This window comes from Sphaeramia orbicularis, chromosome 1 (assembly GCF_902148855.1).
Source record: "Sphaeramia orbicularis chromosome 1, fSphaOr1.1, whole genome shotgun sequence".
Taxonomy (NCBI): Eukaryota; Metazoa; Chordata; class Actinopteri; order Kurtiformes; family Apogonidae; genus Sphaeramia; species Sphaeramia orbicularis.
In genome coordinates, this window is record NC_043957.1 from 44,863,946 (window position 1) to 44,874,661 (window position 10,716).

A 10,716-nucleotide genomic window follows, 5' to 3' on the forward strand; every position below is an offset into this window, starting at 1 on the left:
GACACATTACTATACACTATGGTATGGTCTCATTGTGTCAAATAAAATAACTTATTAGTGCACATACAGTACAGGCCAAAAGTTTGGACACACCTTCTCATTCTTTGCATTTTCTTTATTTTCATGACTATTTACCTTGTAGATTCTCACTGAAGGCATCAACACTATGAATGAACACATGTGGAATTATGTACTTAAAAAAAAGTGTGAAATAACTGAAAACATATCTTATATTCTAGTTTCTTCAAAGTAGCCACCCTTAGCTCTGATGACTGTTTTGCACACTCTTGCCATTCTCTTGATGAGCTTCAAGAGGTAGTCACCTGAAATGGTTTCCTAACAGTCTTGAAGAAGTTCCCAGAGATGCTTAGCACTTGTTGGCCCTTTTGCCTTCACTCTGCGGTCCAGCTCACCCCAAACCATCTCGACTGGGTTCAGGTCCGGTGACTGTGGAGGCCAGGTCATCTGGCGCAGCACTCCATCACTCTCCTTCTTGGTCAAATATCCCTCACACAGCCTGGAGGTGTGTTTGGGGTCATTGTCCTGTTGAAACATAAATGATGGTCCAACTAAACGCAAACCGGATGGAATGGCATGTCACTTCAGGATACTGTGGTAGCCATGCTGATTCAGGTTGCCTTCAGTCTTGAATAAATCCCCAACAGCGTCACCAGCAAAGCACCCCCACACCATCACACCTCCTCCTCCATGCTTCACGGTGGGAACCAGGCATGTAGCATCCATCCGTTCACCTTTTCTGCGTCGCACAAAGACACGGCGGTTGGCTCCAAAGATCTCAAATTTGGACTCATCAGACCAAAGCACAGATTTCCACTGGTCTAATGTCCATTCCTTGGGTTTCTTGGCCCAAATAAATCTCTTCTGTTTGTTGCCTCTCCTGAGCAGTGGTTTCCTTGCAGCTATTTGACCATGAAGGCCTGATTCACGCAGTCTCCTCTTAACAGTTGTTGTAGAGATGTGTCTGCTGCTAGAGCTCTGTGTGGTATTCATCTGGTCTCTAATCTGAGCTGCTGTTAATATGCGATTTCTGAGGCTGGTGACTCAGATGAACTTATCTTCAGCATCAGAGGTGACTCTTGGTCTTCCTTTCCTGGGGCGGTCCTCATGTGAGCCAGTTTCGTTGGAGCGCTTGATGGTTTTTGCGACTGCACTTGGGGACACATTCAAAGTTTTTGAAATTTTCTAGACTGACTGACCTTCATTTCTTAAAGTAATGATGGCCACTCGTTTGTCTTTACTTAGCTGATTGGTTCTCGCCATAATATGTATTCTAACAGTTGTCCAATAGGGCTGTCAGCTGTGCATCAACCTGACTTCTGCACAACACAACTGATGGTCCCAACCCCATCAATAAGGCAAGAAATTCCGCTAAGTAACCCTGACAAGGCACAGCTATGAAGTGAAAACCATTTCAGGTGACTACCTCTTGATGCTCATCAGGAGAATGCCAAGGGTGTGCAAGGCAGTCATCAGAGCTAAGGGTGGCTACTTTGAAGAAACTAGAATATAAGAGATGTTTTCAGTTATTTCACACTTTTTTGTTAAGTACATAATTCCACATGTGTTCATTCATAGTTTTGATGCCTTCAGTGAGAATCTACAAAGTAAATAGTCATGAAAATAAAGAAAATGAGAAGAATGAGAAGGTGTGTCCAAACTTTTGGCCTGTACTGTATATAGAAAGATGATGTATGTATTCACCATAACAGTGGTCTCCAAGTTTTTTTCAGCCTCACTAATCAGTCTTAAACAGTTATATTTTATTGCCATCAAATTGGATTTTTTGTCGCCTCTTCCTTTCATTAGATAAGCTAGAAAATACTTTAATGCAACAAGCATTTGTAGACCTGTGTTGAGCAGAGACTATGAAAAGATTCTCAGAACTCCTCATGTAAATGCAAACTGATAAGTATGTACCAGTCAAACTGTGCACACACAGTCAAAAATCAGTACGTACAATTTTTACCTCCGCCAAGGAGGTTATGTTTTTGCGAGGGTTTGTTTGTCTGTCTGTTTGTCTGTCCGTTAGTGTGCAACATAACTCAAAAAGTTATGGACAGATTTTGATGAAATTTTCAGGGTTTGTTGGAAATGGGATAAGGAAGAAATGATTAAATTTTGGTGGTGATCGGGGGGGGGCACGGGGGGGGGGGGGCACTGATCAGCCTTGGTGGAGGTCTGCACTCTCCAAGTGCTTCTAGTTACATATATTTTTAGCCATTTATAATCCATCCACTGGAGGCTTTCAGAGAAGATAAAATATTAAAGCTTCTGCACTTCAAATAAGTCAATATTTATTCTCACATACAGCCGTTTTGTAATTTAATTATTTGAGACATCAGTCCACATGTTCAATAGTTCACATAAAAACATTTATACAGACACATACCAAATGGAGAGAAATCTATTGGCAGTGAATACTGAAAAATATAAATAGAAATTAAAGTTGAATGAGACCTTCATAACAAAAATTTCAGTAGAGAGATTTGACATAGATTGACTGCGGCTCGAGTCCTCACTAGAACCAAAAAAGCGGACCACATCACACCAGTTCTGAGGTCTTTACACTGGCTTCCTGCCTCTCAGTGCATAGACTTCAAAATACTTCTGTTAGTTTATAAAGCTCTGAATGGTTCAGGACTCAAATATTGACCTTCTTTTACCATATGAACACCAGACCGCTCAGATCTTCTGGCACAGAGTCAGAACCAAACAGGGAGAAGCAACTTTTAGTTTTTATGCTCCACACATCTGGAACAAACCACCAGAAAACTGCAGGTCTGCTCAAACTCTCAGTTCTTTTAAATCAAGGTTAAAGACTCATTTGTTTACAGCTGACTGTGGTTAGAATATTTTATTTAATTTTATTTCAGTACTAACACCTGCACTGCATCTCACAATTTTTTCTGTTTTGATTGATTTAACATTAAATTCTTATTTTTAATCAAGACTGTTTTTAGCTTTTGTTTTTAACTGTCTCTTATTCTTGTTTTAATTTCTTTCTTTCCACCACTCAGGTTTCAACGTGTGTGGTATACCAGGTTTAACCATCCTCTTAGCTTTCTGCTACCATCTCTTAAGTTAACGTGTTGGTTTTGACCCATGTCTTACATCAGCTGTAAAATACACTAAAACAGTGCTTTTCAACCTTGGGGTTGGGACCCCATGTGGGGTCACCTGAAATTTCTAGTAATTGATAAAAATAAAAAACTTACAAATTAAAAAATCTATGGTGAGTTGACAGAGACAATCCCAAACCATAAAAGACAAACTGTGAAGCTGAAACTGAAGCACTGTGGTGCTGTTTATCTTTCAAATGTTCATTGTGGTCGGTTTCAGATGCTGCAGCTCTTTCATAATTCATAGTTTGAGTTCTTGTTTGTTCAGTATTAATTGTCAGCCTTGTAAATCCAAGCTGGACTGACTGTACATATCCTGACCAAGGAAAATAAAAATCTCATTTTGTGCAGTAATCTACACCTGGCTTTTCTGTCTCGGTCCATAATAATATACATTATATAGACTAAATGTCCTCTAAAATTAATGTTTATTTGCAACATAGTATAGCAAACTATTACATGATCAAAAACAAATTACTTTTAGCAAAAAAATGTCTCCATTTTGAATGTCTGGGGTCGCCAGAAATGTGTGATGTTAAAATTGGGTCACGAGCCAAAAAAAGTTTGGAAACCACTGCACTAAAAACAATTATTTATCACCCAATTTGTTTCTCATCTCTTGGTTACCTTGTTAGGCTTCCTTGTCCTTGAAAATATTGGTTTTAATATTTTTGGTGTGAGCCTCTGGGCCTTTTTTTTTGTCTGTGTACCCTCGATGTGCACTCTGCAACTCTATACTGAACTGACCTCACGTGTGGACATGCCCATCTTTGCTTGTTTTGTTTTTGTGCAGGTATACTGGATAACAAGGCAAAATGAGAATCCCCAAAAGCTCATGATTGTTAGAGCTGCTGTTAGTGTGTTGGCTGACAGTGCACTCATGATTTCAGTTTTGGTTCTAATTATTGCTTTATAATCTTATTTTTATAACTGGGTTGAAACCGACCCAAACAACACAAAGATCATAATTTCAATTAGAGCATTTCATAATTAAGTGAAAAAAAAAAGTTTTTTGGATTATTTTGTGGAAATAGAGGTTCCTGGAAAAGTCAAAAAGCCTTGATGCAGTATACCAATTTTATAAGCTTTTTTTACGCATTTAAACCTAAAACAGGTCAGTGCCGACCCTAACACAAGAGGAAGGTTTAGGTGCTAGCAGGTGGTTCGGGCCGCTGCTAGGATCTCAGAGTTTGTACAGGAGGAACAACCGGATTAGGCTTCAAGGTTTTTCAGACCCGGGACAGCAGGACAGAGAAGCTGTTAACTACTGGTTGAGCTTCTAGGATTCTTTGAGTCCCTGGGGGTGCAAGTAAGGCAAGGCAAGGCAGGTATATTTATATAGCACATTTCATGTACAAGACAATTAAAAGTGCTTTACAAAAAACATTAAAAGCATTTTAGCAGGGAAGCAATAAAAAGTATAGGCATGAGAGGAAAAAAAAAAAAAAGAAAAAACAACAGACACATGTATAAAAGTTAAAGAGATAAAAACAGATAAAAACTTTGAGCTTAAAAAAAGCAGTGCAGAACTGAACTGATGAATAAAAACTCTATTCAAATGCAGCTGAGAACAGGTGGGTCTTTAACCCGGATTTATCTGTCTTGTGTAGTGAATTGCACTCACAACGAAGCAGGTAACCCCAGGGTTGGTGGTTTCCGCTGGAGTGGAGCATCTTTTCTGCACTTTCCTTTTGTTTAATGTTTTATTCTGTTATTGTCCTGTGTAATTTTATGTGTTTCTATGCCTTTGTACAGCACTTTGAATTGCTTTGTGTATGACTGGTGCTATACAAATAAATTTGCCTTTCTTTGATTAATGTGCTAGTGTTTCTTAAATATGGAAGGACATTAGTCTGGTCATAAACAAAGTAGCATGAAAAGACAACATCATTAAAAGAATCCAGTCAGACTTAATGTAGTTGTGCCATTTGATCACAACATTCTGGTATTCTGTTAGATAGAGATTTCTTGGCACTTAAGTAATAATGGATCCAAAGCTAAGCATCCTTGGTAATAGCTCCTTGAAAGGGCTAAAGTGCAAGCGATCATATTGTATACTGAAATGTTGATATAAACACATAAATACACTGATAAATGAAAGGATTTGAAAAATATTTCTTCCAATGTCTTGCAAGGATCTTTAGATGAGTTTGTAAAACACATTTCAGCTGTACAGGGATAGATTGAGCCTAATCATCAGTCGCTTTTCCATTGATCCTCAAATTGTGCAAATATAACTTGCGCATAAAAATTGACCTAATGGAAACACGACAATTTCACCAAAGGTCTCACTTTGTGATTAGAAGTTTTTGCGCTGGCAAGAGGTGGTTTTTTGGATGTAGCGCAAATGGTATATCACACAAAATTGCAATGGAAAGACCTTTTTCACAACTAGAGTCATGTGAATTAAAGTTGCAACAAGCAAAGAAGAAGAAGAAGAAACATGTCGCGGTATGTGTGGACACACCAGAGAACCCAATCATTTTTTAATATTGTACAAGATAGAGGGGTAATATATAATAATAATGAATATATCTGTAAATCAACACCATATTTACGTCTATGTTTACTTGTTTACTTGTTATGTTTATGTTTATGGAATGACTTCTCGCGTCATCCCGCAATAATAAATAAACAAATCATCGCATTTGTGATTTAATGGGAAAACCAACATTACGCACTTCTGTTTTTTGGACATTTAGTAAATATCAGTAAAATTTTGCGCAGATGTCCAATGGAAAAGCGACTACTGTTTTTTCTGTTATTGTGAATTTCTTCCCTTTATGCATTTGTTGTTTTTTAATTGTTTGACTGTTCATTTTTGTGTTGTTTTGTATATGTGATCATTTTGGAACAGCAATCTGACAAAAGGTGTTTATTTAATTGAATTACTTGCACTTTTCTGGCATGATTTGTTTTAAAAAAAAATTTTAAATAATAAAAAGAGTCAAATGGAAAATGTCGTCGAAATGGCCAGTGAAATATGTCATTTCTGTTTCATCCAGTTGGTTTGATAGAAGTGAATGGAGTCAGTTATTACAATTATTCAAAAATAACTGTGGTTACTTCAAATTTTTTCAGGAAGGTCAATAAATGTGGCAGGCATAGTGATGAAATATTAACATCTGACGATTGACCGGACCAGCTTTGTGAATGCAGCTGAAGTGGAGCCAGTGAAGACAATGCCATTATCTTCATTGTCAAAGATAAGTGGATTGGGACTCGGTCATGCACACCTGAGGGATATAGTTCATTTAGTCGGTAATAATATGAAAATATACACGATAGAGGGCCTATTCTCTCAGTAGCGGTGAAGCTGCTTGTTGATATATTACAATACAAAATACAGTCTGATAGATTTCATCTGGGTAATGAGCCATCTTGTCTTAATAATGGATAGATTGTTTTGTGTGTTCATGTTATTGTGACACATGGGGAATGAAGAGATTCTTACCAGATGGAATGCTTGAAATGTCTGTGTTCATTTGTTTGAATTAGACCCTGTTCAGTGTCAACAGTTTCACAGACACATTCCTATCTCTTTTTGTTTAACTTAAAGCAGTGATATCCAAAAGTTTACCCGTTCAGTGCATTAGATCCTTCACACCCTGTTAGAAATCCAAAAGGATCATGCAGACCCTTTAAAAATGTGCTGTTTCTTCCAAGTAAATGTACTAGCCATTTGAGGTGTGTGTGTGTTAATCTAAATATATCTCCAAACTGTATAGATATGATATGACTTTCCTATGCATTTAATGTTCTAAGACCCAGCTATGAGTTTTTTTCTTTGTTTGTGGACAAGAGTTTCACAGCTTTAAAGCATCACTAAAAATGTATGAAAACAAGCGGTACCAGGCACAACAAATGCCATGTCATCATGTCTATGCATGTGCTCATGTCAGCGTATCAGTTGCCTCTGTATGTGTGAAGTAAATTGAAACAAAATTGATGTTTTTATAGATGTGTGAAATGTGGCCCATTATAAGCAAATGGGAGAAAAAAATTAATTTAAAAATTCCTAAAAAAATTGAAACTTTGACCAACTTTTCCCAAAAAGTAACCACATCTATTTTGGGTTACTGGCAATCTATAAACCTAATTACCTCTTCCAAGTGAAACGGCGGAGGTTATATTTTCACCGGGATTTGTCTCTGTCTGTCTGTCTGTCTGTTCGCAAGATAACTCAAAAAGTTATGGATGGATTTTCATGAAATTTTCAGGAAATGTTGATACTGACACAAGGAACAAATACCAAAAATATTTTGGTGGTGATGAGGGTGGGGTGGGGGGACTGATCTGCCTTAGCGGAGCTCTTTTCTAGTTTGGTATGAATTCAACCAATAGTTTTGCTGCTACAGACATTTGAAATTTTGCCCATTATAAAAAAAAAATGGTGCGAAAAAAAAAAAAAAAGATTTAAAAAATTAATTTAAAAATTTTAACTTTGACCAACTTTTCCCAAAATGTAATGACATCTATTCTGGGTCACTGACAATCTATAAACCCAATTTATTATGAATTCAACCAATAGTTTTGCTGTTAGAGTGTTAACAAACAAACAAACAAACCAACCAACCAACCAACCAACCAAAAACAATACCGGTTGCCTTCTCTTCGGGGCGTGTCATACTGTTTTCATTTAAAACTAGAAAAGCACTCGGAGAGCGCAGATCTCTGCCAAGGCAGATCAGTACCCCCACCCCCCAATCACCCCCAAAATTTCATCATTTGTTCTTTGTGCCAGTATCAAAATTTCTTCAAAAATTTTATCCAAATCCATCCATAACTTTTTGAGTTATCTTGCTCACAAACCAACAAACTAGAAAAGCACTTGGAGAGTGCAGACCCCCACCAAGGCAGATCAGTGCCCCCCCCCAATCACCCCCAAAATTTAATCATTTGTTCTTTGTGCCAGTATCAACATTTCCTGAAATTTTCATCCAAATCCATCCGGAACTTTTCGAGTTATCTTGCACACGGACAGACAGACAGACAAACCAACGCCGGCAAAAACATAACCTCCTTGGAGGAGGTAACAATTTATTCATGCAAAAAAAAAAAAAAAAACTAGAAACCTATAGTGTGCTGCGTCTCAGGAGGTTAAATTACTAGTGTAGACACACAGATCTTTTACTTGCATTAATCAAAACAAAAACTCAATACTACTTGAAGGAATGTGAAGATTTATCCTAATCCAAATGGAGTACCTGAAGAGCTATTGTGGAGATAAAGAGTCTTAAACTGTAGTCTTTACCTCAAGGCTAAACAAATGATCAAAGGTAATATGGTGTCTTTCGTCACTCATTATAAGTTGCAGCCGTAATAGACAGATATAATATGTATTATTTTTGTAAAAGGCAGTTTCTCACATTTAATCTGGAAGCCTAAACGACTATTATTTTCCTATAGATATTGAGCTGCACTGAGTAGATTAGATTGTTAAAGGAGGACTTCCCCTTCTGGTGATTTTAAGCAGATTATTTTGTGTCTTTGTATTTGAGTACATGTCCAACACTCTGCTGTGAATTTATTAGCTGTGAACTTAACCCATAAAGACCCAGTGTTTCTTCGGTGTGTTACTACTCTGGCTCAGGAGCAGCAACAAAGAGGGGAGACCACACAAGGCACAAACCGTTTAACAAAGATTTATTAAATAAAAATAACGTGAACGTGTAAGTCAGTAGTGAAAGCAGTGATGTTGGTGCATGTGGTGTGTGACAGTGTGGATCAATCAACTAAACTAAATGAAGACAACCCATGGTCAGGTCAGGAGAGGAGCAGAGAGAGAGCAACCATGCTCTCGGCCATTTTATGGGCTTCAGCCAGGTGAGGCAGACGAGGGCCTGATTGGGACAACACCCCCAGCTTCCTGGACAGACAGGACAAGAGTGATGAGCAGCAAGGGCTTCACCATAAAGGCCACCTGCTGGCCGTCACAGGTGGCAGTGACCAAATCAATTTTTCCTCAATATTTAATATTTCTTAAGTAATTTATTACCATTTATTATAAAATTATCCTCTGGATTTTGTGTTTTTTAAGTGATAATCAGGTATTTTCCTATATTTAATTGACTGATCATGTAGATGTTCATAAAAGCTCAGAATAAATTCAAAGGTTATTATATCAAAACAGAGAAAACAAGAAAAACTGACTTTTTCTTTAAAATCTTTTATTAACTGAACATAAGCCCAATGTGTCCATCCACTGTCATTATACTCCATAGGTTTTACTGATGGATCAATGTTGTAGAAGATGATGGTGTTTTCACATTCACTACGGAGCCTCTGAACGTCCAAATGGGTCATATCTGATGACCACAAAAAGATGACAAACTGCATTTTATACCAATTATTTACATGGATTGATTGGATTAGTGGATCAACAGGTATTAAACAGTTTAGATCAGTAGATAGTTTGGGTCCCCAGTGACTGTTTGGGTCTTTATGGGTTAAAATAATGCAGTCTAAAGTCAACCACGCACATGTTTCTACCTCAGTGAAAGATTTTCACCCTTGAAATTCATGGTCATTTTCAAAGCTGTTGTGCTATTAAATTGGATTGTGTTACACTGATGGACTAGATATTAGAAAACCCTGACTTTAAATTATATGCAAGGGATAGGAAAACTTATACTATTAAAGTTAAAATAGTTTCTGGTGCTGATCAAATTGAACAGCAACACCACCTATAGCCTCCAGAATGACAATGAAGCTGAATCACCCAAAGAGGATTAAACTGATTTACATAAACTGTAAGTCTGAGGGGAGGAAACAAAAGATGTCATTTTCCAAACTGATTTCAAACTCTGCAGGTTGTGAAACATTATTTTGTAGGAAAGTATTAAGGACAACATTTTACCATATTGTAAGTTTCCTTTTTTTTTTTTTTTTAATCTATAAAGTGTTTGATTGGCAAACATTGTATAGAAAATAAAAATAAAATCCCTCTCTTTTTTTGTCAAATATGTAAACCAAATAGTTACAAATATTGCCAGCAAATTCAATTTCAGAAAAGTCTGGACATTTTCTAAATTTCAGAAAACACTAAAATCTGACTTCTTTTCTTTTCCCTTTTATCTAACTAACCATATAAAGACAATACTTTCACTGACCAAACTGAAATTTGATTTTGTAAATATAAACAAATTTTCCTTTCAATGCCTGTAACTTTGAAAAAGATAGGATTGAGACAAAATTACCTCCAGAATCTTAGAGAAATTTTGTGAGATTCCAGAATTAGTAAAGTTAATTCAACACCAAAAGGACTGATACACCGTCCACGCTAATGTGGATATTTTGGGAAACTAATATTTTTGTCGGTGTTTGGGCCTCATGTTCACATGTATATACAAAAAGAGAGATTTTTATAAACACTTTCCAAAATGAAGATTTTTTTTTCCAGTCTGTGTGTTTCTGTGTGAACAAGGAGAATGGACAGATTAGAAAATGATGGTGTCCATTTTGCTCAGGTCTGTTATTGCTATGTGTAATGAACCAGAACCTACAACATCAAATCCAGGTGAATAAAACAGTGGATGACCTGCAGTGGATCCAGGTCAGCATGGATACCTTAGGA